We start from the raw sequence: 24,195 nt of genomic DNA, 5'->3' as shown, positions 1-24,195 counted from the left end.
AAAAGGCTGTGGGTTCCATTCCCACCCCACGTGCCTGTATTAATTTCCAGTACTGACACTGCATTGCGGCATAAGGGGGAGGGGGTGCTGCATTCTTGAGTGTGCCATCCTGTGGATGAGACATTAAGACGGGGCTCCATCTGCCTGATTTGATGTTAGCTCAGGTAGATGTAAAGGATCTGTCAGCACCGATTGAAAATAGTAGGAAAAGTTCCCCTAGTAGTACTAATAGCAGCTTGATGTCTCCCCTGAAATGAGGTCACTAGTGAAACTAATCCAGTGAACAAAGGATAAGTAAATAAATTAAAATTTCCAGAGATGGATTACAGACTACAGTACCATCTTTTGTGACACAGTAGTCAACATCAGTACTTCATGAAAACAGACCTTTGCTCACTCAGTGTAGGAGTTTAGATTAACCCTTCATATCAGTCCAGCGGGTAACGATTTACTACACATCTATTTAAAAAAACTCTCCATAGGTTAATCAATGCACAGTTCAGTCAGATCATTCCAGTCTGTTCAGTTATGTTATTCTAGGTTTCACATGCTTAAACAAGCACTTCTTCTCATTCAGATTTGACCTTTCCTTCCACTCATTCATTCATTTTTTATTCAGTGATATCCGTGATATCAGCATTTCTTAATGTGACTGTTTTTTCTGTTCCACCTGCCGTTGCACTAGTCTGAGGTAGTTCTGGCTGTTCTGTTCTCTTACTGATTGTGTTATTCTGACTGTCAAAAGTCAGTACTTTTCTGCTTCAGAAAACCTGCAGTGAGCAAGTAAGGACATTTTGAATTAATTTCAGCTTTTTTTTTTTGAGTTCCTTTATTGCATACTCAAATTCAGTCTAACTTGAGAATAATCATGCTCTAGTAACACTGGCCTAATGGCAAAGTACCTGCATGGCTGCTACAGTTTCCACACTATCTGTTTTCTTTTGTAATACATTAAAAAATAAGATGTTAAGTCTATGCAAGTTCTATTCCCAACATTTTTTTAACTAATCCAGTCCACTGTACCATCTCTTTTTTTTTTCACATTCTCCATCAAACATTTCCTTTCCCTAATTTCTCTAACTCCATATTGTCTAAAATTCCATGCCCTATTCTACATTGTAGTCAGACATTGCTCAGTTTGTCTGAAATCTCACGCAGATTATTGTTGATCTCTGCCACATTCAGTCTAAACACTTTTTTTCACTTCTTTAGTCACAGGTCATGTGACATGATGGCTATCCCTGTGCAATGTTCAACTGATTTTTTTGCAGTGCACTACATGTATTATCTCTTCCATTGTCTACTGCTAGATGACACACATGTACTCCTGTAGACTGAAAACCATGCTGAAAGAACATCTTTTCTTACGGTATGTAACTTTTGATGAAACAAAGTGACCTGAGGAAGAAGTTCGCTTCAACCTGCACCATACGTTTTCAAAACAGAAAACTGTTAATTTAATGGTGGTGTTCTATGGTCGAGGGAGCAGAGGGTATTTCATTACCTAAAAAAGACTTAAATGAGATATTGAGCTCAAGAAGTCTTTTAAAAATTGATGGAGGCACTAGGCAGGACTTTATGTACTTAACTTATTAACTTTGTGGGTCAGGCTGCTATTTAAATCTCCCCCTGTCAATTGGGATCTTATTTTATTTTAAGCTGAGACTTCTAAAGAAATAAATTCATAACATTAATTAAAAAATACATCATATCTGTATTTATCTGTTTGTGTGTATAGATTAATATACTATATGTATGTATGTATGTATATATATATATATATATATATATATATATATATAACACAAACACAGTTATGTCTAGTTTTACATATATAGATAAATATAATATGGTCTTGAAGGAGTTGTCCATTAAACCAGTTTGCTGTCTGAGTTATACAACTCGATAAAATTTACCAGTAGATGTGCTCTACCTGAACTTCAGTGAAACCCTTGACCTAGTCCCACATGGGTAACTGCTAGTAAAATTTCATGAATTGGGAGTGCTAGTACCTCTGCCCTTGCACAGACGTGGAATATAACATCTCCCAGTGTTCTCAAAAAACTTTTAAGTATGTTCTTTCAAGGATCAACTCCATAGTTAAATGAATTGCCTAGTGCTATTAGGTTGGTTAGAGATCACTCCCTACCAGGATTACTAGCGGCCAAACCCCCCTTTTTTTCTTGTTTTATCTTTCTTTAACATTCTAGCTGATATCTACACTAACCTAAACTGACTCACTAGGACTGCCTGGCCTTTCCCACTCTATAGGGACCTTCCCAAAACTCCTTCAGCCTTCGCCGCACTGTCTGCATCCTTTCCTCTATCTCCATTGCTTTTAATTTTTATTCCTTTTCTGGTTTTCTGTCATTTGTAATTGCAAACTGCAGCTAACTTATGCTAACTTGTACTAATTCTGTGCCCTCTTAGCCTTATTCTACCTTCCCAGAGCTGCTCTCCAAGCCCTTGAAACGTGTTTTTTACTCTGTGACTGACGGTCTACTTTCCTGCAGCAGTTCGAGACTCGGGGCTAGCCCCGCTCCGCTCGCTTCCCACCCACACCCATATCATTTCCTTTATACCTATCCATACACTACACCCCTTCCTGTCCTACTGACCTATCAGTACTTATTCCCCCCTCCTTTCTCATTACTTTACATCAATATAATCTGTGACCGACAGTCTACTTTCCTGCAGCAGTTCGAGACTCTGGGCTAGCTCCACTCCGCTCGCCTCCCACCCACACCCATATCATTTCCTTTATACCTATCCATACACTACACCCCTTCCTGTCCTACTGACCTATCAGTACTTATTCCCCCCTCCTTTCTCATTACTTTACATCAATATCATTACTGATCCTAACTTTCCTCTCTCTTCCTAACCCCCCTACTGGCCCCATTGGTCCAATACACCTTCCTTATAAACTTCTACTTAAATTATAAGTAACTGATTATTCTTATCTGTCAAAATGACTATCACACTATATGCCATTATTTATCTCCCTCCTTTACTTTTCTTCTCATCATTAGCCGCCCTTCATCCTTACTTAACTCCAGTTAACAATAACACAACAAAATCTGATGACCACATCCTCTCTTATCCACAACAATCCATTGACATCTCCTCTTCTATCCTTCCACTAAATACTCCTCTACCTAGAATCAGAATTCCTCCCTCTTGCACTGTTCATTTTAAAACTAAAACTGAATATCTATTTTTACAAATAGAAGTCTCACTTCCATCCTGCTACCCTACTTCTATCAGGAGACATTCACCCTAACCCACGACCAGTCATAGCCTCACTCTCCAATAATACTATTCCTCCCAACAAACACACCCCTACCCCACCAAAAAAGCACATCTCATTCTACTCTATGAATATTAAAAGTCTACTCAATAAAACTAGTGAATTCCACGCCTGGGTTGCCAATACCCCTGATGTAATCTCCCTTACGGAAACATGGCTAAAACCACATATCCTTCCCCCAAGGTATAATATACTTCACCTTGATCACCCAAAGAGAAAAGGAGGTGGAGTCGCCATAATCTACTCTAACCATCTAACTCTCACTTGTATTAGTGAACCAATCCCACCTTTCCCCCAGCAAAAATCCTAGCAGCAAATCTTAAACTCAGTAACTTCTGCACCATCACAGTACTAGCCATCTATATTCCTCCAGGAAATACTATTCCCCTGCTAGAAAACTTCCTTTGTTATCTTACTGAACACTGCTCAAATGAAATAATTATCCTAGGTGATGTGAATATCAATTGTCTAGCTCTAAATAATCCAAACTCTACCTCATGCATTAATCTACATACCTTTACTTGACTAATATCTGAACCTACACACTATAATAACTCCTAAATTCCAAGTACCTTAATTGACTGGATACCAGTATCTGACCCTTCTATATATCATAACCATGAAACCCTAGCTAACACCCTTGGTGATCACTCTCCAATAAAAGTCACTAGATTCACGCCAGAGCTTACCAGATCTCATAGATACATAACTTGTCGCACACTTTCCAACTTCTCTCCTGACACCTTTAAGACCCTTCTTGTTAGAATAAATTGGAGTCCAATATTCTAATACAATCTTCCTTGATATACTAAACTCTTTTGCACCTCTCCATACAGTTAGAATAAAATCTAAAATATCCCCATGGAGCTCTAAGGAAACCCGCACCAGAATGAGAAATAGGGACATATACTGGAAAACTGGATGAAATATAAACTCCCCTATGACTTGCAAAATTATAAAGAACTTAGAAACCTGACAAAAACACATTTCTAAAAATAAAAAGGAATTATATTTTAACCCTCCTACAGCACTAAAATCTAATCCCAGAAAGTTTTGGAACAGTACTGCACCCAGGTAACCCTTCCTTCCCAAATAAGACAGCTGATGAAACTGCCACTATCTTTAACACCTTCTTTATTGAAACTGTAACAGATGATTAGTACAAATCCTCCCCCAGCTAAAGATTCTAAACTCAGTCATATCTCCTAGTTCCAACCCCTCCAAACCCTTTTCTTTGCAACGCGTATCTACTACTTGCATCAAATCTCTACTCTCCAAATTAAAACCCTGCTCTGCTTCTGTTGATAATATTCCTTCCTACTTTCTCCAGCTAGCTGCCAATACTCTTGCTTTTCCTGTATCCATCTTAATCAACCACTCCATCTCTGAATCAAAAGTCCGATCCATTTGGAAAGAATTTTACACTTTTATCCACAAGGGAGGTAACTCCCAAGAAATGTCTAATTTTAGGCTAATAGACATTCTGTCACCTCTCTCTAAGCTACTTGAAAAATGTATACACAAGCAAACTCTGCAAAACCTGCTTACACCCATTCAGCACGGTTTCCATCCAAAACATAACACAACCACTGCCCTTATCTCCTTTATTAACACTATTTCACTGGCTCATGATAACAAACTCGTATCCTGCTTATTTCTAGACCTTTCTAAGGCCTTTGATACAGTCTCACACACACAACTTCTGGCTAAACTGACTAACTTCAGCTTCTTCCCTGCCACTGTCTCCTGGTTGTCTAGCTATCTCTGATCGATTACAATCAGTGAAATGGCTCTCTGCACCCCCCCCCCTGTAAAAATGGAAGTTCCCCAAAGATCCATACTGGGTCCTTTGCTATTTAATATCTTTACCAATATACTCTATACCTCTTGCTCACAGTCATCGCTTGTACAATATACAGATAATTCTACTGTGATCACTGTCTCTGACTCTCCCTCTGGTCTCATCTCTACTACTCAGGATGCGTTTACATCAGTGGAAACTTGGCTCACCAACAAGCAATTATTTCTGAATCCCCAAAAAACTAAACTTTTACTCTTTCTCCCTAAATCTGTTAACCATCTTAAAACTAACTTCTCTATACTGTCTCTAAATAAGACTCCAATTGTACCAGAAACTAACACCAAACTCCTAGGTGTCACCATAGATGATCAACTTAAATTTGACTTGCATATAAACAACTGTATTAGGAAGACTCACCATTAACCAGGCCTTTTATACAGAAACAGAGCTTCTCACTTCCAAAGCCAAAGTAACCCTATCCCATACTTATCTCCTACCTAGTCTACTATATGGCTCACAAATACAAATCTAAACACTACTCTCCTATCAAAACTTAACTCAGCATACAACAAGGTAGCCAGATTCTTTGCCCAATATACCTATAAAACCCATCACTGTACCTCACTTCAGCAACTAAACTGGCTGGAACCTCTTCTTTCTCGGCTCCAGATTATACACTGTGCATTGCACCAACCATACTACTGCCCTGACTCATCCTCCTACATATCCCACTACTCCCCAACAAGATCATTTTGAAGCTCTGATCAAGACCTACTACTTATCTGTAAACCCAGGACTAATATGGGATGCAGCTTCTACAACTGTCATTCTACTATTGCGTGGAACAAACTTCCTGTTCATATTAGATTCCCAAGTCAACCAAAACAATTCAAAGCAGCTGCTAAAGAACACTTAACAACTCTCTGGTGCTGCCTCTGTTTGCACCCATCATAAAATAGTTCCCATCCCTAAAAGCTACCTACCAATTAAACACTATCCCAACTTTTATCCTGTACTCATCATCGTTTCCATTTTTATACCTTCCCTACTTTGCCTTTCAGTCCCACTTAATTTGGATGTATTATCCTTTAGTCAAGCTCTTCTCTTTTCTAAATACTTCCTCTAAACTGCCACCAGAAAACAATTAATGTTTTATATTGAACTATCACTTTGTATGTTTATATCTTTTCTCATATTTCCTGCATACTATTATAATAGGTAAATACATAATTATCTAATGTTGTTTACGTGATCCGCGGTGGTGCAGCGGTAGCGTTGTTGCCTCACAGCAAGAGGTTCTCCCGTTCGATTCTCAGCTGGAGTGCGGGGAGTGCCGTCTGTGTGGAGTCTGCATGTCCTCCCCACGGTTGGATGGCCATTCGAAAGACATGCTTAAATGGGTGTGCCTTTGTTGAAGGTTGGACGTTGAGCTGGCACCTCAGCGTTCATTGCAATCTACTGCCAATCATTAGCGGACCGGAGTTCCGCTGTGGCGACCCCTAACCGGGAAAAGCGAAAAGACAACCAACCATCTAATGTTGTTTACACTTGATATTAGCTTCTTTGAATATGCTTCTCTAATTTTTTTTGTATATTTCCATCTGTAATTTTTAATTCTAATTGCACTGAATAATATTTTTGGAGCTTTTCTTCCTGGTCCTCAGCTGAAAAAGGGCTATTTTTAGCTCAGTCAGACTTTCCCGGTGAACAAATGTAAAATAAAATAAAATAAATATCTAGTAAGACTGAAGAACTGATATATGCTCCATGGTTGAAGGATAGGGCACAGGATTTTGGGACAATGTAAACAGTCAGGAAGGTACCTAGTGCAGTGCTGTAGATTACTTTTCAGTACTCTGTTGAGGAAATGCAGATAAATCTCACCGTAGTAGCCCGGGAGGAAGAATTTGACAGAATTTGGAAAGCTTAGCCCAGTGGGTAGAAAGGAAGCAAAAGATAATTATTACATATGGCCTTCTCAGCCCTGTTGTGAGGTAAGAGGTGGAACAGGAGAGGGATGTGCAGCTGTTGGCAACAGCAGGAGAGGGATGTGCAGCTGTTGGCAACAGCAGGAGAGGGATGTGCAGCTGTTGGCAACAGCAGGAGAGGGATGTGCAGCTGTTGGCAACAGCAGGAGAGGGATGTGCAGCTGTTGGCAACAGCAGGAGAGGGATGTGCAGCTGTTGGCAACAGCAGGAGAGGGATGTGCAGCTGTGGCAGCAGCAGGAGAGGGATGTGCAGCTGTTGGCAACAGCAGGAGAGGGATGTGCAGCTGTGGCAGCAGCAACATGAGCAGGAGAGGGATGTGCAGCTGTGGCAGCAGCCGCAGGAGAGGGATGTGCAGCTGTGGCAGCAGCCGCAGGAGAGGGATGTGCAGCTGTGGCAGCAGCCGCAGGAGAGGGATGTACAGACATAGGAGAGGGATGTGCACCTGTGGTAGCAGCAGGAGAGGGAAGTGCAACTGTGGCAGCAACAACAGGAGCAGGAGAGGGATGTGCATCTGTGGCAGCAGTAGGAGCAGAAGAGAGGTGTGCAGCTGTGGCAGCAGCAACAGGAGCAGGTGAGGGATGTGCAGCTGTGGCAGCAGGAGCAGAGGAGAGGTGTGCAGCTGTGGCAGCAGTAACAGGAGCAGGCGAGGGATGTGCAGCTGTGACAGCAGCAGGCGAGGGATGTGCAGCTGTGACAGTAGCAGGCGAGGGATGTGCAGCTGTGACAGCAGCAGGTGAGGGATGTGCAGCTGTGGCAGCAGCAGGAGCAGGCAAAGTGCTGCAGTACATATTCCTAAAACAGAGGCAATGCTTTCATTCTTCCTGACCCTGGCAGCTGTTAAAATACATGGCACAGTTCTGGTGACCATACTAGGAAAAGGCTTCATGTTACTGAAAACAAATCTAGAGGAAGTGCACCTGAAGGGTTTGTAGAATGGAGAAGAAAAGATATGACCAGATGAGCCAAAGCTTTCCTCAATATAGAGGAGAAGAGATGTAGAGACGTAATGAATGCACGGCATCTTGTCAAAGAAATGGACAGACGTGATAATGGGTGCACGGCATCTTGTCAAAGAAATGGACAGAGACGTGATAATGGGTGCACAGCATCTTGTCAAGGAAATGGTCAGAGAGACATGATGGTTGCACAGCATCTTGTCAAGGATATGGACAGAGACGTAATGATGGGTGCACAGTGTCTTGTCAAGGAAATGTGAAGGTGTCAACCTTCACAGTAAGAAGAGATTGAGCAAGACTGGGCCCAGGCAACAAAGTCTGGAGCCAAGTTGTTCCCTGGATCTGCAGACGTTTTTAGCCTGGCTAAAGATGGCCACTCTTTGAGCTTACTGTGTGGATCACAAAGAGCCAGATATGTTAAGTGAAGAGAGAACCACATTAGGCAAGACCAAGTGTACAGCAAATATGCCTGAAGCAATTCAGTGGGTGGGTCATGGAGACAATAGATGAAAAGCTGGACCGTGCTTCAGAGTCTAGTGAACAGGTGGCTTACCTAAAGGGGAAGGGTGACTGAAAATGATGAGAAATGTGTTATTGTTAAGCTGGAGATGGCAGTGGTGAAGGAAGCCCAAAACAGCATAATGAATTAGTCACATGAAAACGATGCTCATAGACAAATTTATTTATTATTTATTTATTTTACATTTGTTGACCGAGAATGTCTGACTGAGCCGAAGCCCTTTTTCAGCAGAGACCCGGGGAGAAAAGCTCCAGAAAATAGATGTAACATTTTGTCATTATTACAGGTATTGTACAGGTGGGATGAGGCAATCAGGTAGCACACTACAAGAGCATTTTTGAGAATATACAGATTACATTTGGTCATAAATAATAGTATTATATATAGAAAAATGTAAAAGACGGGTAGATTATAGTCAGAGCATTTTTAAAAGTAGTAGTTAGTATAAAAGAGCAACATAGGAGTAGAATGTTAATTTTACAATTAAATCAAACAGGATGCAATAAAAGTTTCAGAGAGAGGGGAAAGCTATTGATTAATGGAGAGATACAAGCCACAATACAGAAAATAAGAAGATCTGGAGAATTGCTCACGTGGACACACGAGTGTGATTGACCTACCAGAAGAGGAGGGAGTTTGAATTAAATAAGATACCTAATTACCCCTATATAAAGCTAGTAGCAGTAGACAGGGTGCATAGACTAGGTCAGAACGAGCCTACAGACAGTTATCAATTTAGTTTATTATAGTAGAATAAAATAGCTACTTTGTCTTGATAAAGAACAAGAGATGGTGATTTTTGGAGACATAACCTGAAGATCTTTAAGATTATTTCTTAGACTTGTGTATGAGAAGGTACTCTTACAGTGACTTGATGTGGTGGCCAGTCATAAGCAGGGACCAAGTCAGGATAAGTTATCCTGATAAATGAACTGTGATGTGGAGGGCTTAGATTGAGTGAGCAGTGCTGAACTCAGCTGCTGGGCATAATGATTGTTGGAGGAGATGCAGGCTAATTAGTGCTGCCTTACATGGAGAGTCATGATGGGGGCCATATGGATGTCTGTCTTAATTGAAAAAGAAGGCTTGACATCTGCATTAAAGTATCTTTATGAAAGAAGGAGATGGATGCTTGTCTATACTTAAAAAGGCCCTTTAGTGTGCTAGTCCAGTAGTCACCTATGAAGGGAGGTGATGAAGGTTAGGACATAAATAGGGTCTGGAAAGAAGCCCATAAATGATACAAAAAATAAAAACACCAGGCCCTTGTCTCTATGCAAGAAGTAGAGGTGGAGAAGCATAATGTGATTTTCTCTTCTCTGATTTATTCATACTTAAAATTGTAAGGGCTACAGCCATCATGGGAGTGTATAGACTTCTAAAGATCATCATTAATCAGTAGCCTAGTAAGTACCTATGAACCACTAAGAAAAGTACAAAGGCAGTGGTTGAAAGTTTGAAGGGTAAGTGAGGAACTGGGTTGTATGCACATCCCATTGTGTGCTGCCTGTGCAGGTATCTGTGTCTCTCTCTCTGCTGCACTGCTGCTTGTCTGTTTCTGTGTCACTTACTCCTCTGGCCTGTTGACTGTTGAATGCGACTGAAGAGGAGGGAGTGAATAATGGTGATGGATAGATGACAACTGTGGGGTGTTGCACCTTTGAAGAAGCCTGGAGGTCAGCATTTTTCTTGGTGTGCAAAGACATTTTCTATACTAGCCAGTCAGAAGTATCCAGTGGCAATCTGTAACCACAGGCAGACCTGTAAGGATACCTGATTTTGTGTGATCAAAGATTATCTCCCCATAAGGGACTATAGGACATTTGGCAAAGTTTTGTACAAAATCGATTAGAAGAAAAAATCACAGCAAACACGAGAGGCACATCAGGAGAGACTTCAACACCAGTTCTGAGGTGTGTCAGTCTGAGTTGAGGGCAATGCATACAGTTTTACCTAGGAGAAGATGAACATTTAATCCAAGTATATTTTGTACACTTAAGGATAAAACAGCTTTCTCATTCTGATTATGGTGCAGAATGCATAGTTTGGAATCGCTTCACTTTTGGCAGCTGTGTTACAGGATGAGGTTTGCTGTATGTTAAAATAAACTTTGTAAGGTAAGATAATTCCTCAGTGGAAGCATGTGGGGAGAGTACATTGAGGAGTGGTGAGTAACATAAGTGTTTCATGGCTTTGTAAAGTCCTTTTTCTGTGACCCTTTGAAGAACACAGGTTTTATTTTTGTCTCACATTAGCTCCAAACACAAGAGTTGATCAGAGTTGAGTTGTATTAAATGGACTAGGCAGCTTATATAGATTGATCTGATGATGTCAGTTTTCATTTTATCCTCACATATGGGTTTGGATTCAACTTGGCAATTGCAACAGCTTGTGGCAGTCAAAAAGCTCTCAAGCACCCTACCGTACCTATAATGCTTCTGTCGTAATCACCCCAGATCTCATTTGCTGCTTCTCGAGGACATGGTCCTTCCTTTAGCTCTTGAGCAGTTTAGTGATTTTTCTGTTTATTGCAATCTTTTTCTTCAAACTTTCATTAAACTTGAGCTTTTCTATTTGTTTACATACCCATTACTTCTTATTGCTTCTCCTTTTCCCTTTCCCGTACTACATTACATTTAAACTACTATTGTTAGTAGCTCCCCCTTTTTTTCCATCTTTCAAGATGGCTGAGAAAGCAGATAAGCCAGGTGACTACAAAATTCCCTTGAGTGACTCACATGAGCTGTGCATTTGTCTGGGCCCACTCCACCTACAGGAAGAATGCAACTTTTGTAAGGCATTCAACCACAGGCCGCCTTCTGCTCCAAAGTTTCAGTTGGAGCATTCTCCAAAGATACTAAAATGTCGGATCCTAAGGCATTCTTGGATCTGAAGACTTCAAGAACTCCTCGATTGGTTGAAACAGCTTCGGATCTGAGCCTTTCTGCTCTGAAGGATAGGTCAGATTGGTCACTGTTGGATCCTATGGGGAGCCCTTTTAAATAGATACAGTCCTTACCTAGAACCCGTTACTCTCCTTCCATTGATCCATTGTGATCCAGAATTCCTTCTCTCTTTCTGGAGAGACCAAAGTTACCATTGCTGGACCAGAAGCCTCACAGGAGATGATGTGGCGAGGATGGTCAAGAAGATCCTGTGAATGCAGGGCTTTACAAGTCCCCTTTGGCTCCTACCCCCAAGGGTCAGGAATTCTGAGCATCTTCTCACCCTCTTCCGATTCCTCCTCTGACTTCTATGGAAGTTTTGGAGCCTTCAGATACGATATGGTCTGAGCCGGAACTGAGGATCTTCATCTCTGGCTTCTGCTTTGAGTTCCTCTGGCCACTCGGAGCCAGGGATCTCTTGGGGTCATGGTGGCCTGGTCAGATCAGAAGTGGTGTCACCTCAAAAGTTCTCAGAGCTGTCTCTGCATCTTGGGTCTACAGTTTGGATCAGTCTGGCCCCAGCTCCACCTTCAGAGGTGCTGTCTTCTGGATTGGAGGGTGCCCAGTTCCAGAGGCATGACCTCTCAGATTGGGGATCCTCTATTTCTGTGAGGTGGTCAGCTTTCAAGGCCTTGGAGAGGGCTGTGTTTGCCTCTGCAGCACAGACAGTATCTCCCCTATCAGATCCGCAGTCGTTTGCCCTGCAGATCTAGCAACCAGTGTCTTGATCAGATGTCCCACAGGGACAGTGGGACCAGAAGCCCCAGGCTACCCATGAGAGTTCCCCCTCCTCTTCCAATACTTCCCCAGAACTCCACACAGAAGGGGTTCCTCAGAAGAGGAAGTGTAAGAGTAAACACCTAGATTTCACAGAGGAGTCTGTCACTAAGGATCCTGACCTCGATAAAGGTGAGAGATCCCTATGGTCACCTCCAGATGATATTTCCTTTGGAAACATCCTAGGGATTTTGAAACAGAGAGGTGGCTGAAACCCCAGCAGTCCCTCATTGGAGGAGTCTGTCTACCTGGCAGCTTTTGGATACCAACTATCTACCTCCTGGGTGACCCTGCCTGCCGATGAACTTGCCTAGATGATCTCTCGGCAGATGTGGGAGGCTCCAGACTCCATTGAACCAACCCATAGGAAACTAATAAAATAATAACAGTGCCTGAAATTTAGTCAAGAGGTATTCCAGTAGATGCCATAGTCATGGCAGCAGCCACAAAAAAAAAAAAAAAAACAAAAAAAAAAAGAACTTTCAGAAGAGAGTTCTATCAATCCTCCTAATAAGGATTCCAGGATGATGGATAGATGCAGACAGCATGTTTTCTGTTCAGCAACCTTTGCCGTGAGGTCCTTGAATTATTATTTTACCAGACTGCAGAGAGATCTGATCAAGGAACTCTGATACCCTCTCAGGAGCCATGTCTGAAGAGGTACAAGCTTCTGTTACCTCACAGCTGGCCACCCTACATTCCATTGCAAATTTCTGCATGAGGCTCATTTTGCATGCAGCCGAAGGGGCGAGTAGAGCTGCGGGTTCAGGTATTTCTGTGATGAAGCAGGCCAGGATGCACTTATGTGATTTTGCTGAGCCCTTTAAATCTTTGTTTGTCAATGCTTCATTTGATGGCACTTCCCTATCTCTTTCCAGGTGCGAGAAAGATGGGAAGACCTTTACTGCCATGGGCGTCTGTTTTTCCACTCCCAGAGACCATATAAAAAAATCAGAGGAGCAGTGGGAAAATGCAGTTCAGAAAATCACAAGGATCTTTTCCTCAAGCATGTGGTGAAAGTTCCCCCAGAGGCATTGGGGTGAACAATGATGGAAGACGTTGCCCTTATGGCAGGGGTGCTCAGCATCATCAAGGGTCCAGAGATATGTACTTTGGGAAGTCCTAACACCACTCCTGAAAGGAGGCCCTATTGCTTCTCTGGAGGCAATCAGGGGCTGACTATCCCTGCACCTGAGAGCCTGGCTAAAAATAGCAAATGACCAGTGGGTGCAGAGGATAATGTCCAGAGGATACTATATCCCCTTTTCCCATCCACTGCCCAAAAGCAAAAATTTTACTCCCCGATGTTCCACCCAATCAGAGGGAGTAAGCAGCCATACAGATACAAAATCTGTTGGACAAAAGAGTCATCCAAGAGGTCCCACCAGACCAGAGAGGATCTGGTACTTACTCCAGATTCATTTTGGTACTGAAAAAGACAGGGGGCTTGTAGGTCAGTATTGGATCTCAGCAGACTAAACAAATCCATTCAACAGAGAAAGTTCTGGATGGTCACGGTTCAGTCCATCTTTCCATTTTTAGAAAAGGATGATTGGATGTGCTCTGTAGACCTTCAGGATGAGTACTACTATATAAAGATAGAAAGGTGATCCAGAAGTTATTTGCACTTCTGGCTGGGAGCCAGTCACTACCAGTTCAGAGTACTACCGTTTGGCCTCACTATAACCCCCAGAGTGTTATCCAAATGTATAGCATTAGTAGCAACTCACTTGAGACAACGAGAATTCTAGGTGTTTTCATATCTACTGGCTTATCACCGCCTCAACCAGGTGTCTACTTCTAGAAGCAAAAGACATGGTTCTTCAGACTTGTTCTTTGTTAGGTATTACTGTGAATTACGAAAAGTCAAACCTACACTCCTCCCAAGAATTGGACTCCATAGAAACAAACATAAACACAATCAACATGATAGCATGTCATTGAGTGGTGACCATAAGAGTTCAAGTCCGGAAGTTAGTAAACAATTCAAAGGGGTCTGCTCAAAGAGTACTTTCAGGCCTTTGGTTTTATAGCAGCAGCAATAATGCTAGTTCCAGTGACCAGCTTCCACTTGAGAGTATTACGGTGGCTTGTCACAGTACAGTGGTCGATCTTTCATAGGTTCATAGATAGGTACTAGGCTATCAGCCCAAGGGCCTAAGTAAGCCTGCCCAACAAGGTTCCCTAACTGATGCCACCCAAGAAAGATAATTTCCTGTGCCCCTATCGAGCAGAGCCACAGAATTGATCCCTGGGGTATATTTCCTATTTTCCATCCACTCATCAAGATTTTTCTTGAAAAGTGCTAATGAGAAGCTTTGCTTGACATAGATGGGTAGCCTGTTCCAGAGTATAGGAATTCTCTGGGACATGAATCTATCCCTCCAGCATGTCCTGTTTGTTGTGGTGACAAGGTTTAGGTCCCTGGAGCGTGTAGCTCGGAGGGATTGAGATTTCCTTAGGTGTAGCATAATCAACCCATGTCAGCCACAATAAGGATTATAGACATTTGCAAAAGGGATCTATCATGGTGGATTCACTCAAAACAGCTTATTCAAGCTTGCCCCTTTGTCCCCTAGTCTCCAAGGCCACAGTGACCATGGACGCTTCCCAGTTAGGGTGGGGGGGATTATCTGGGAAAAACAGTCCAAGGCACGTGGACTATTCAAGGCCAAGTCACACAAATGTCCTGGAGAAGAGAGCAATGCTACCAGCATTGCAATCCTTTCAGAATGCCCTCCCTTGTGGGGCAATTGTGATTCAATTGGGCAACATGTCAGTAGGCTGGTACATCAGCAAGCAAGGGATAACCAGATCATATCCCTTATGTCGATAGGTGCTCAGTGTGTGGCAGTGGGTGATTTCATCCATCTGATTTCTGATGCACATTCTGAGAAAGTCAAGCATGATCGCAGACAAGTTGAGCAGGTCCATCATTATGCTTCACGAGTGGTCAGTCAGTCAGAAAGTGGCAGAAGATAGATTCCTCAAGTGGGCCAGCTTTGCTGTGACCTTTTTGCATCCCCTCAGCAACAAATGAAGCAGCTACTTTACTCTGACCCCCCCCCCACAAGAGATTATTTCAATCACGATTGGCCTCTAGGTCTGTTATATGCCTTTCCCCCTACCCCGTTAATCCCAGATTTCTTCAGAAAGTGAACAGGTTGAAGAGAAAAGTAATCTTTATTGCCCTTGACAAATTTGGTTTCCCTTTCCTTTGGCCTCCCTTACCGAACAAACCATGGATCTGGATCCAGTTCCAGACCTCCTTTCACATCCGAAAGGAATGCCTCATCTGAACATACAGAGTCTCAAGCTGACAGCTTGGTTTCTCCAATTCCGGTGATAGCCAGACAGCCTATGCTCTCTTCACCAGTGTGCCATATCCTACTATCTTCCCATAGGCCATCCACTTGAAGGTTGTTTAACAGAAAGTGGAGGAAATTTGTACATTGGTCTCAACAAAATGATGTAGATCCTTTTTTAGCTCCTATTCACACAATTCTAGAGTTTTTAGCACAGCTATTTTCACAGCTTATTATACGATAATAGGTTAATATAGGTTAATAGGTTAGTACTAGGCTAACTGCCCTTGTGAGCCATTTTAAGCCTAGCCAATTATCCCCTGTGAGATTCAAACCCTGTACCTTGTATTTGTAAGACAAACACCTTAACCATTAGGCCACCCTCCCAATAGTGCAGCTAGCCACGCTTTCCAACTTTCACATTGGTTTTGATGGATCCCCTTCGCCTCACATAAGGTATGCAAAGCTTTCTTGAGAGGAACTCTGTTACTAAAGCCCCCTTATAAAGATCCTTCACCACCGTGGGACTTAAATTGATATTACAGAATATTGTACAGCCTCCATCTGAACCAGCGGCTACCTGTCAACTTAAGTTTCTGTCTTGGAAAACCATTTTCTTGGTAGCCAGTACATCGGCAAGGAAGATTTCTGAGATTCAAGCCTTGTCATCTCAACCACCATGTTTGACCTTTCACAAGGACAGGGTCACTTTACGTACTAACCCCGATTTCTTACCAAAGATAGTTTCAGAAAATACCATTAACCAATCCATTAATCTGCCAGTTTTCTTCCCAAACTTCACCAACAAAGGTGAATATATGTTACATTTGGTAGATGTTCATAGACAACTACATTTTTACCTTCATAGAACAAAGGACATAAGAAAACAAATTCAGTTATTTGTTTCCTACTTGGAAAATAGATTGGGCCTTCCAATGACCAAGGTGACTCTAGCTAAATAGATTATGGACTGCATATCGTATATTTATGAGAGTCCAGGTTTAGAGCTGCCAAAACAAGCTTGAGCTCATTCCACTAGAGCAGTGACCATCTCTTCAGTTTTTCAGTCTAGAGTATCTATGGATGAAATTTGCACAGCAGCAACCTGGGCTACCCCCATACCTTCATTACTCATTACAAGCTAGATTTGATTTCTAGGGGTAGGGTCTCCTTTGGTTCAATGGTTCTGAAGAATGTCCTTCTGTAGGGCCACCCAGGAAAAGGGTAGTTGGGGACTCTGTTCCATTTGTAAGGATAAAATGAAAATTGACATAATCAGATAAAATAGTTATGTACTTACCATAACGTTATATCTATGTTGTCAATTTTCATTTTTTCCTCACAACCCCCCACCCACCATCCCCCTCTCCCTGCTTTGGGTTCTGGATGAGCGAGTTGACCTAAATTTGTTCATTGGCTATTGTGAAAGCCAGAAATGGTCTTACCCATAGTTGAGGTAATTTCCTGTTTTTTTTCTTCTCTATAATTATATGCAAACAAGGTGTAAAGTGATTATGAGAGAAGCCTTATGGGTAGGGTAGGGAGCTAGACAGTTTTTTTGGTTGCCATGAGGTGTTGCAATGACCTAGTCAGATCCAAGCTTTCAGATCTGGACACAGATGTGAGGAAAAAATGAAATTAGACAACCCAGATGGAACATTATGGTAAGTACATAACTATTTTTTGCCCATAGGTTATAACTTCAAATTCATTTGTTACCTTTATTAGATCTTTTGAACTTTGCTTCATGTTAAGCAAATGTTTGTAGAACATTAAAACTTTTATGAAACAGGTGATTGTTTTTAGGGTTGCTGAACTGACTGTATTTTTAAATGAAACTTTTTTATTCAACATCAGGTATACAGTCCGTAAACAACTTCACAGAACTGTAGTCAGCTACTTACAGAAAAAAAATTATCCTGTTTCAGTCCAGTGTTCATCCATGATGTTTCTCTTTTCAGTGCATTTAGTACTCTCACACTTCTTCTTAAGATCCTTTGACTTCTCACTCCACATCTTCATTTTTGTATTTCATCTATGATGTTCGATAAATTGTCTACAGAAAATAATGCTAAAACATGGGAACAAATAACACTATATTAACTTAACTGGGATATTCTTAATAATTTCTTATTTAGTCATATAACTGTACATTTCAAAAAAGATACTTGATTTTTGAAGTGATTCACATACAAAAACAGTTATTACAGACCTTCAGTCCATTGCATTCTGTTAATCTACCTCATAAAATCATCTAAGGCCAACTTTGAGAGAAAAATCGCAAAAGACACAAAAGACAATCACAAGGCCTTCTTTAGCTATGTTAGAAACCTGGGTGGAAACTCCCAGATATGCTCTGAGTTAGTCCAAAATGACACAAAATACACTGAACCCACTGACATTGCCAACATTCTGGCAGACAGGTTCAGTGCAAATTTCTCCTCCCCCTCCCCCCCAAAAGGAGAAATAACTATCCCAGCAGAGTGTAGCCTCCCTAACATCTCAGATGCCCAGGTGAGAGCCGCCCTCTCTAAAGCTAAAAACACAGCATCAATGGGACCGGATGGTGTCCCGGGCTGTGTGCTACATGAACTCCCAAGAGGAACTAAACCCACACATAAGGCTGCTGTTTAATCTTAGCCTTACTACAGGATACGTACCTTTACTTCAATTTTCATTTTTTTTATGTCTTTCATTACTGTTAACATGAATAAAGTTATTATTTCTTTCTAGTTTACTACACTGCAAAATGTTATCACCCCCAAGTAACATTATTTGCTTCGTAATCTGTATTTCACAATTTAATATGAACTGCAACACTTGTTAAAATAATTTATACTAGAACAGGAACAAAATATATGCTTCCATGTGCCCACAACCCCCTTTTCATATCATCAATATGCTACTTCTACACTTGGTTACACTTTTTGATAAATGTTGTGTATTTACTTGTGATGCCATTTCCAAGCAAAATTTTTTAAATAAAGTGACTCAGTGTTAGTATGTTGTGGTATCCAGAGTGTAATTTCCCATTGTTTTATGGTCAAACTAATAGATTATTCTTCCACTCTTGCTTTGGCTCATCTGCCTTATTTTTTTCTCCTGATTTAGTCAGTGCTTTATGTGCCTTACTTACTAACCTTTTAAATAATGATATTTCTCCACTAGTTTTCAATAAAAGTTGTATAGCCTTCAGAGTGTCTGAGCACTGCTAAACCCAGCTTTTTTAGTTGTATTCCGTAATATTCTAAGTTTAAGTGTCTTGGAATTATAATATCTGAACTGTTTACTCCCAAGAAATCCACGTGACATCTTGAATCGGCAGTTTCATTTTCCAATAACTCAATCTTCCGGTCCAATGGGATACCAGTTTTACTCTTACTTAGCAGTGCCTGTCATTTAGAAAATGTTTTGTGTATACCAGTAATTGCTTTTTATATGAGGCAAGTATTTCTTTCATGCACAAAGGTCCTTTAGTATACTTCTCTGATAACTTCCATTTTTCCAGTCAGTTGTGGTATAATTTTCTATTTTGTCATAAATTTTGATTAATGTGTAATTTATCTTAAATTGCAGAGCTGTGTTGTAAAGCATTGGTTCTTTTAGGTATTATTGTTTTACTCCATGCTACAATTGATTTACAGTGGACTGAACCCACCACCCCAAAGACTACAGCAGAATAAGTACTGCATCCAGCCCTATAAATGCATACAGACTTGCCTTTTATTCAATGTAAGGGAAATTTACTTGTTTGCTCTATTATCCAAGTCATGCTCTGTTGAAAATGATACCATGTTTAATTTGTCTTCTCTGCTTGGACAATGCTTATTAGTCTGCTTTTTGGCTATTTTAACTAGAATAAAAAATAGCCCCCACTGCACCTTAATCTTTCTCCTCCCCTTCCCTCTAATTAATGAGCTGCGCCCTACTCTTGCCTGCAACCTGTGCTTTAATTTCTCTTTCCAGCTATTGCTTTTGTGACGCTCCTTCTTTGTCCATGTAGGCAGTTCTGTGTTGATTTGCTTCTTACCTTTCCATGCCCTGAAGTTTTCAGTAACTAATGAACAAACACATTCGTCGCTCTTTTAGGACCAGACTCTCTGTTATGAAACTTAAAAAACATATATTAAATAACCTTTCAGTGGTAAGAGTTAAGCACTCTTAGCTTACCTGATCTAGTTTTTACTGTTCTGTCTTCCAAGTTGTGTTTAAAGTGGCTGATAGTCACACCAAGGACTGGTGCAAGCCCACTCCATTCTCCTTTGCTCCACTCAGGGCTCACTCCGCTCCTCTACCCTACCCCCATTTCCACCCACCCCACTATTATTTCCTTTATACTTTACCCTAATTAACCACACCCCATCTCACTAACTCCACCCTCCACCTACTCCCAGTCAAGTCTTGTCAGTTCTACAGTGTCCCCTACCTAGCCTATATCTACACACAAAACTCCAACTGTCTCTCTCCTCTTTAATTCCAGCTAGCATTCCCCTCTTGCACCATTTTATTTCCTTTCCCCTTCTACATTTCTTGCCTCCCAGTGTCTTATTTCTCTTTTGCCCCCTCAATCTCTGGACTACTTTCCATCCCCTTTCAAACATGTTCTCACTCTGCTTTTCTTCTCCTCCTTATGTATTCAAACATTCTGTACCTCTTTTCATGGCCGTTTGACCACAACTATGCTATCACCTACCTTCTCCTAGCTCCACACTGATGTTCAAACCTCTGTCAACTACTCCATTGCTCCATCACTATTCTCTGATTGCACAGCAAATTTCCACAATGTTAAACTCCTTCCACTCACTACTTAGAAAATGAGACCCAAGTACTTCACCTATTAGTCTCTAGCAATCTCTAAGATATTTTTCCATGTTAACTTACTATGTTTTGGTAGCCATTCAATACTCCGAACAACTCTCACTTTACCCTCTTCTCACACCCCTCCTAATTTTCACCCTGCTGAAATTCTTATAGTTAATTGTAAGCTTGACAGTCACAAAAATCTCGCTATTACTGCCATCTACATCTCCCCTGGAAATAACATTCCTATCATAGAGCAATTTCTCTCCTGGATCTCTGATAACATCACCTATGAGACCATTATCTTGGGTGATGTTAATATCATCTGGACTATAAACTCCTCCTCTCCCTATAGTTGCATTAAAGTCTATTGCCTCTCTCAACTCATGTCTTCTCCCACTTGATATAATAAACATACCAACAATGACACAGTTCTTGATTAGGTTCTCACTTCCAACCCAAACCTTTATCACAATCCCTGTACTCTTCCTGATTCTCTTGGTGACCATCTTCCCACCCTCGTCCATAAACATTCTCCTCGACTCCATAGGCTCCACCATTTTACAGACTGTCGCAAACTCTCCAACTTTGGTCCTGCTACCTTCAACAATATACTTTTTACTCTTTTTCAAATGGTCCTTCGTATATAACCTTTCTGTTGATGAGGCCATCTCCAAATTCAGTGAACTCTTCCTTAATACTATAAACTGTTTGGCCCCCATCAGAAAAATTAGACCAAAATCTAACTTTTCACCTTGGCTATCACAACCAAGTTGTAACCTTGTGCTACATAGAGAGAGAGCCTGGAAAGTCTGGAAAAAAAACTAATCTCCCAACCCATCCTCAAAATTATAGAGAACTCAGGAACCATACTAAAAACACAGACAATGATAAAAGACAGTACCATCACAAACCACTAAATAATCCTCACTCTAACCCCAGATTATTTTGGAACAATATTGATAAGCTTCTCTATCCGGGTAAGCCTTCTGCACCTAGTCCTTGTCCAAATAGCTTTGACCTTGATACTGCTACTCTTCTAAACACTTTCTTCATCAACTCTATTAAAATTCTTACTAAAAACAAAAATACAAATTTTTCTTCTAGTGATCCCATCCCTACCTCAACCTTCTCTCTGAAACTCGCCCCTACTGCATACATCAGATCACTCCTCTCTAAACTTAAGTGATGCTCTCCTTCTGCTGACAACTTACCCCCTCAGTTTTTCAAAATTGCTGCTAATGCCATTGCCTACCCCATCTCCATACTTATCAAGTGATCTGTCCTCAAAAACACTTGTGCCCAAAATATAGAAGAAATTTTATATTCCTTTCCATAAAGGAGGAAACTCTAAAGGCCCCTCCAACTATCGTCCCATTGCTATCTTATCCCCCTCTTTCCAGAATAATGGAAAAATGTATACATAAACAAATCCTTGAGCACCTTTTGCAGGAAAATCACCTAATACGTACACAACATGGTTTTCGTCCCCATCATAGCACCGCCACCACTCTCATAACTTTCACACAGACCATTGCCAAAGCTTGTGATGAAACAAACTAGTCTCTAGCGTCTTTCTTGATTTACCCAATGCTTCCAACACTGTCCCCCATAGTCTGATTCTGTCTAACTAAAAGACCTCAGTCTCTCTCAATCTACTGTACTCTGGTCCACCAGCTACCTCTCTGATAAGACTCCAGTCTGTCTGATATTTATTGGTCTCCTCTCCTTTCCCTCCTGTTCATACTGGCGTATCCCCAAGGGTCAACACCAGGGCTCCTCCTCTTTAACATTTTTATAAATCTTCACACAGCATGCCCCCACTCCTCTCTTATCCAGTACGCTGATGATTCCACTATCCTATCCTCTTCCGATGATCTCCCCCACCTTCTAACCCTTACCCAAGTCTCACTTCTGTCTGTTGAAAAATGACTAACTAGCAACGAACTTGCTTTATCCTAAAAAATAAAACTTCTCTTCCTCTCTAAAATCTACAACATTATAAAAACTCCTTTGCAGTCACATCTCTTAACAGCACTTTTATCTCAGTTGAAACTCATACTAAGCTCTTTGGTGTTATTGATGACCAACTTAAGTTTGACATCCATATTCTACAGGCCATCATAAAAACGCACCAAAACAAAGCCTATTATATAGGAATAAAACATACCTAAGGACACAAAACATTCTCTGGCACAAGCTTTTCTACTGCCTACTCTCTTTTACGCTGCACCTATTCTCACTAGCCTACAAACCAACCTCATGGCCAAACCTGAATCCACCTACAATAAAATTGCTAGATTTGCTGTAAATCTTCCTTACTGCTCTCACCACTGCACTGCCCTACAAAATCTTCATTGGCCAGAAACTCAAAAGCAACTTGTACTTCCTCAACTGTACCTCACTCACTCTGTTCTAGCTAATCCTGCTCTCTGCCCTGCCCTGTCTACCCTAATCTCTCCCTACATTCCAAACGTTTCCGCAGTGTAGACCAACATCTCCTGGAAGTTTGTAAGCCCATGAACCAAACTGGGAAACTTCTGTATAATCATTCAGTTGTTAACATCTAGAATAAACTTCCCCCAGACCTAAGAGTTACCACTTGTAGTTTGTTTAAAAAAAAATGCTAAAAGATTACATGTTCAAAACATGGTCTTGTCCCTGCCTCACTCCAACCTGACCTATTCCTCCTCATCTTCTCTTCCTCATTTTTGTCTCTGTTACTACTATGTTATAACTATACCTCTATTTCTTTTCTTTCTTCCTGCAGATGATCTACCTAAATATCAAAAACTGTGAATTATGTTAATTACATTTCATATTTTAACTTGTCAATTGTTAACTGCATCCCTACAATGTGTGTATATGAAACCATTTAAGAAGTCTGTGCCTTATTGTTACTAATAGCTGTAGTTGTATATGTTTTGTGTATGTCTTGTTTATGTTTTGGAGCTTTTCTTCTCGGGCCACTGCTGCAAAAGGGCTTCTTGCTCAGTTAGACTAACCCAGTTAACAAATGTCAAATAAATAAAATAAGTAAATAATGAACAGACCGCTTCTACTCTTGAGCTTTAAATGTAGTTAAGAAAAAAAGTTTCTTCTCGTTTTTCCAAACTTTCGTTTTCTTAACTACCTTAGTCTATTGCCTATTTTGCATACCTTTGTAGATCGCTTAATCAAAATACAGTTAAATCTCTTCTTTCCCGTCCGTAGTTCAAAGCAATGTTATTGCTTGTTCCCATATAACATTCAGGCTTACAGGTAGTTTTTGTTCACTCACAGCAACTGTGCCACCTTCTCTACTGCTCCATTCACACACTCTGCACCTGAGTTCACTTCATTCTACCCTACCCCCACTTCATCTAAAGCTATAACATTCTTTTACTCACCCCTGCAGTAAAACAGTCAACCAAATTTCACTGAAGCATCCAATTGACATAACTCATCAACTTGTAGACTCATCTCCCAACCTACTCCAACAAAAATAGCATATAGCTTCCATCCAGCTAACTCTAACTTCACCTAACTTAAGTATAATATGCTACTTTCCGGCCTACTCTCACAGTTATATTAAGCATATTCAGCATTGCAACATACTACCACACTCCTCTCCCCCATCACTCTATTTTCCCCAATTCTGTATTCCTTCTCAACAAGCACCCACCCATCAACTACAAAATTGCACACAGTCTCTACACATGTTGTCTAGCAACCCATCTGATTATAAAATACTTGTGTTTTAGAGATTGTCATAGAAATCATGTTTATTAATACTCTTCCTTGTCCAGATGT

The 24,195-nt window shown here is 41.0% G+C and overlaps 1 protein-coding gene across 1 annotated transcript in view; it reads left to right on the top strand.

Annotated features, from left to right (window-relative positions):
• The window catches only part of KIFAP3 (kinesin associated protein 3), a gene marked incomplete in the record, with an annotated part of 1,467,647 nt that overhangs the window by 124,673 nt on the left and 1,318,779 nt on the right, over nt 1-24,195 (top strand).

This window comes from Protopterus annectens, chromosome 10.part0, assembly GCF_019279795.1.
Source record: "Protopterus annectens isolate FY-2018-M chromosome 10.part0, PAN1.0, whole genome shotgun sequence".
Taxonomy (NCBI): domain Eukaryota; kingdom Metazoa; phylum Chordata; order Ceratodontiformes; family Protopteridae; genus Protopterus; species Protopterus annectens.
Note: the sequence above shows the minus strand (reverse complement) of the source record. Positions and strands in the feature narration are given on the sequence as shown.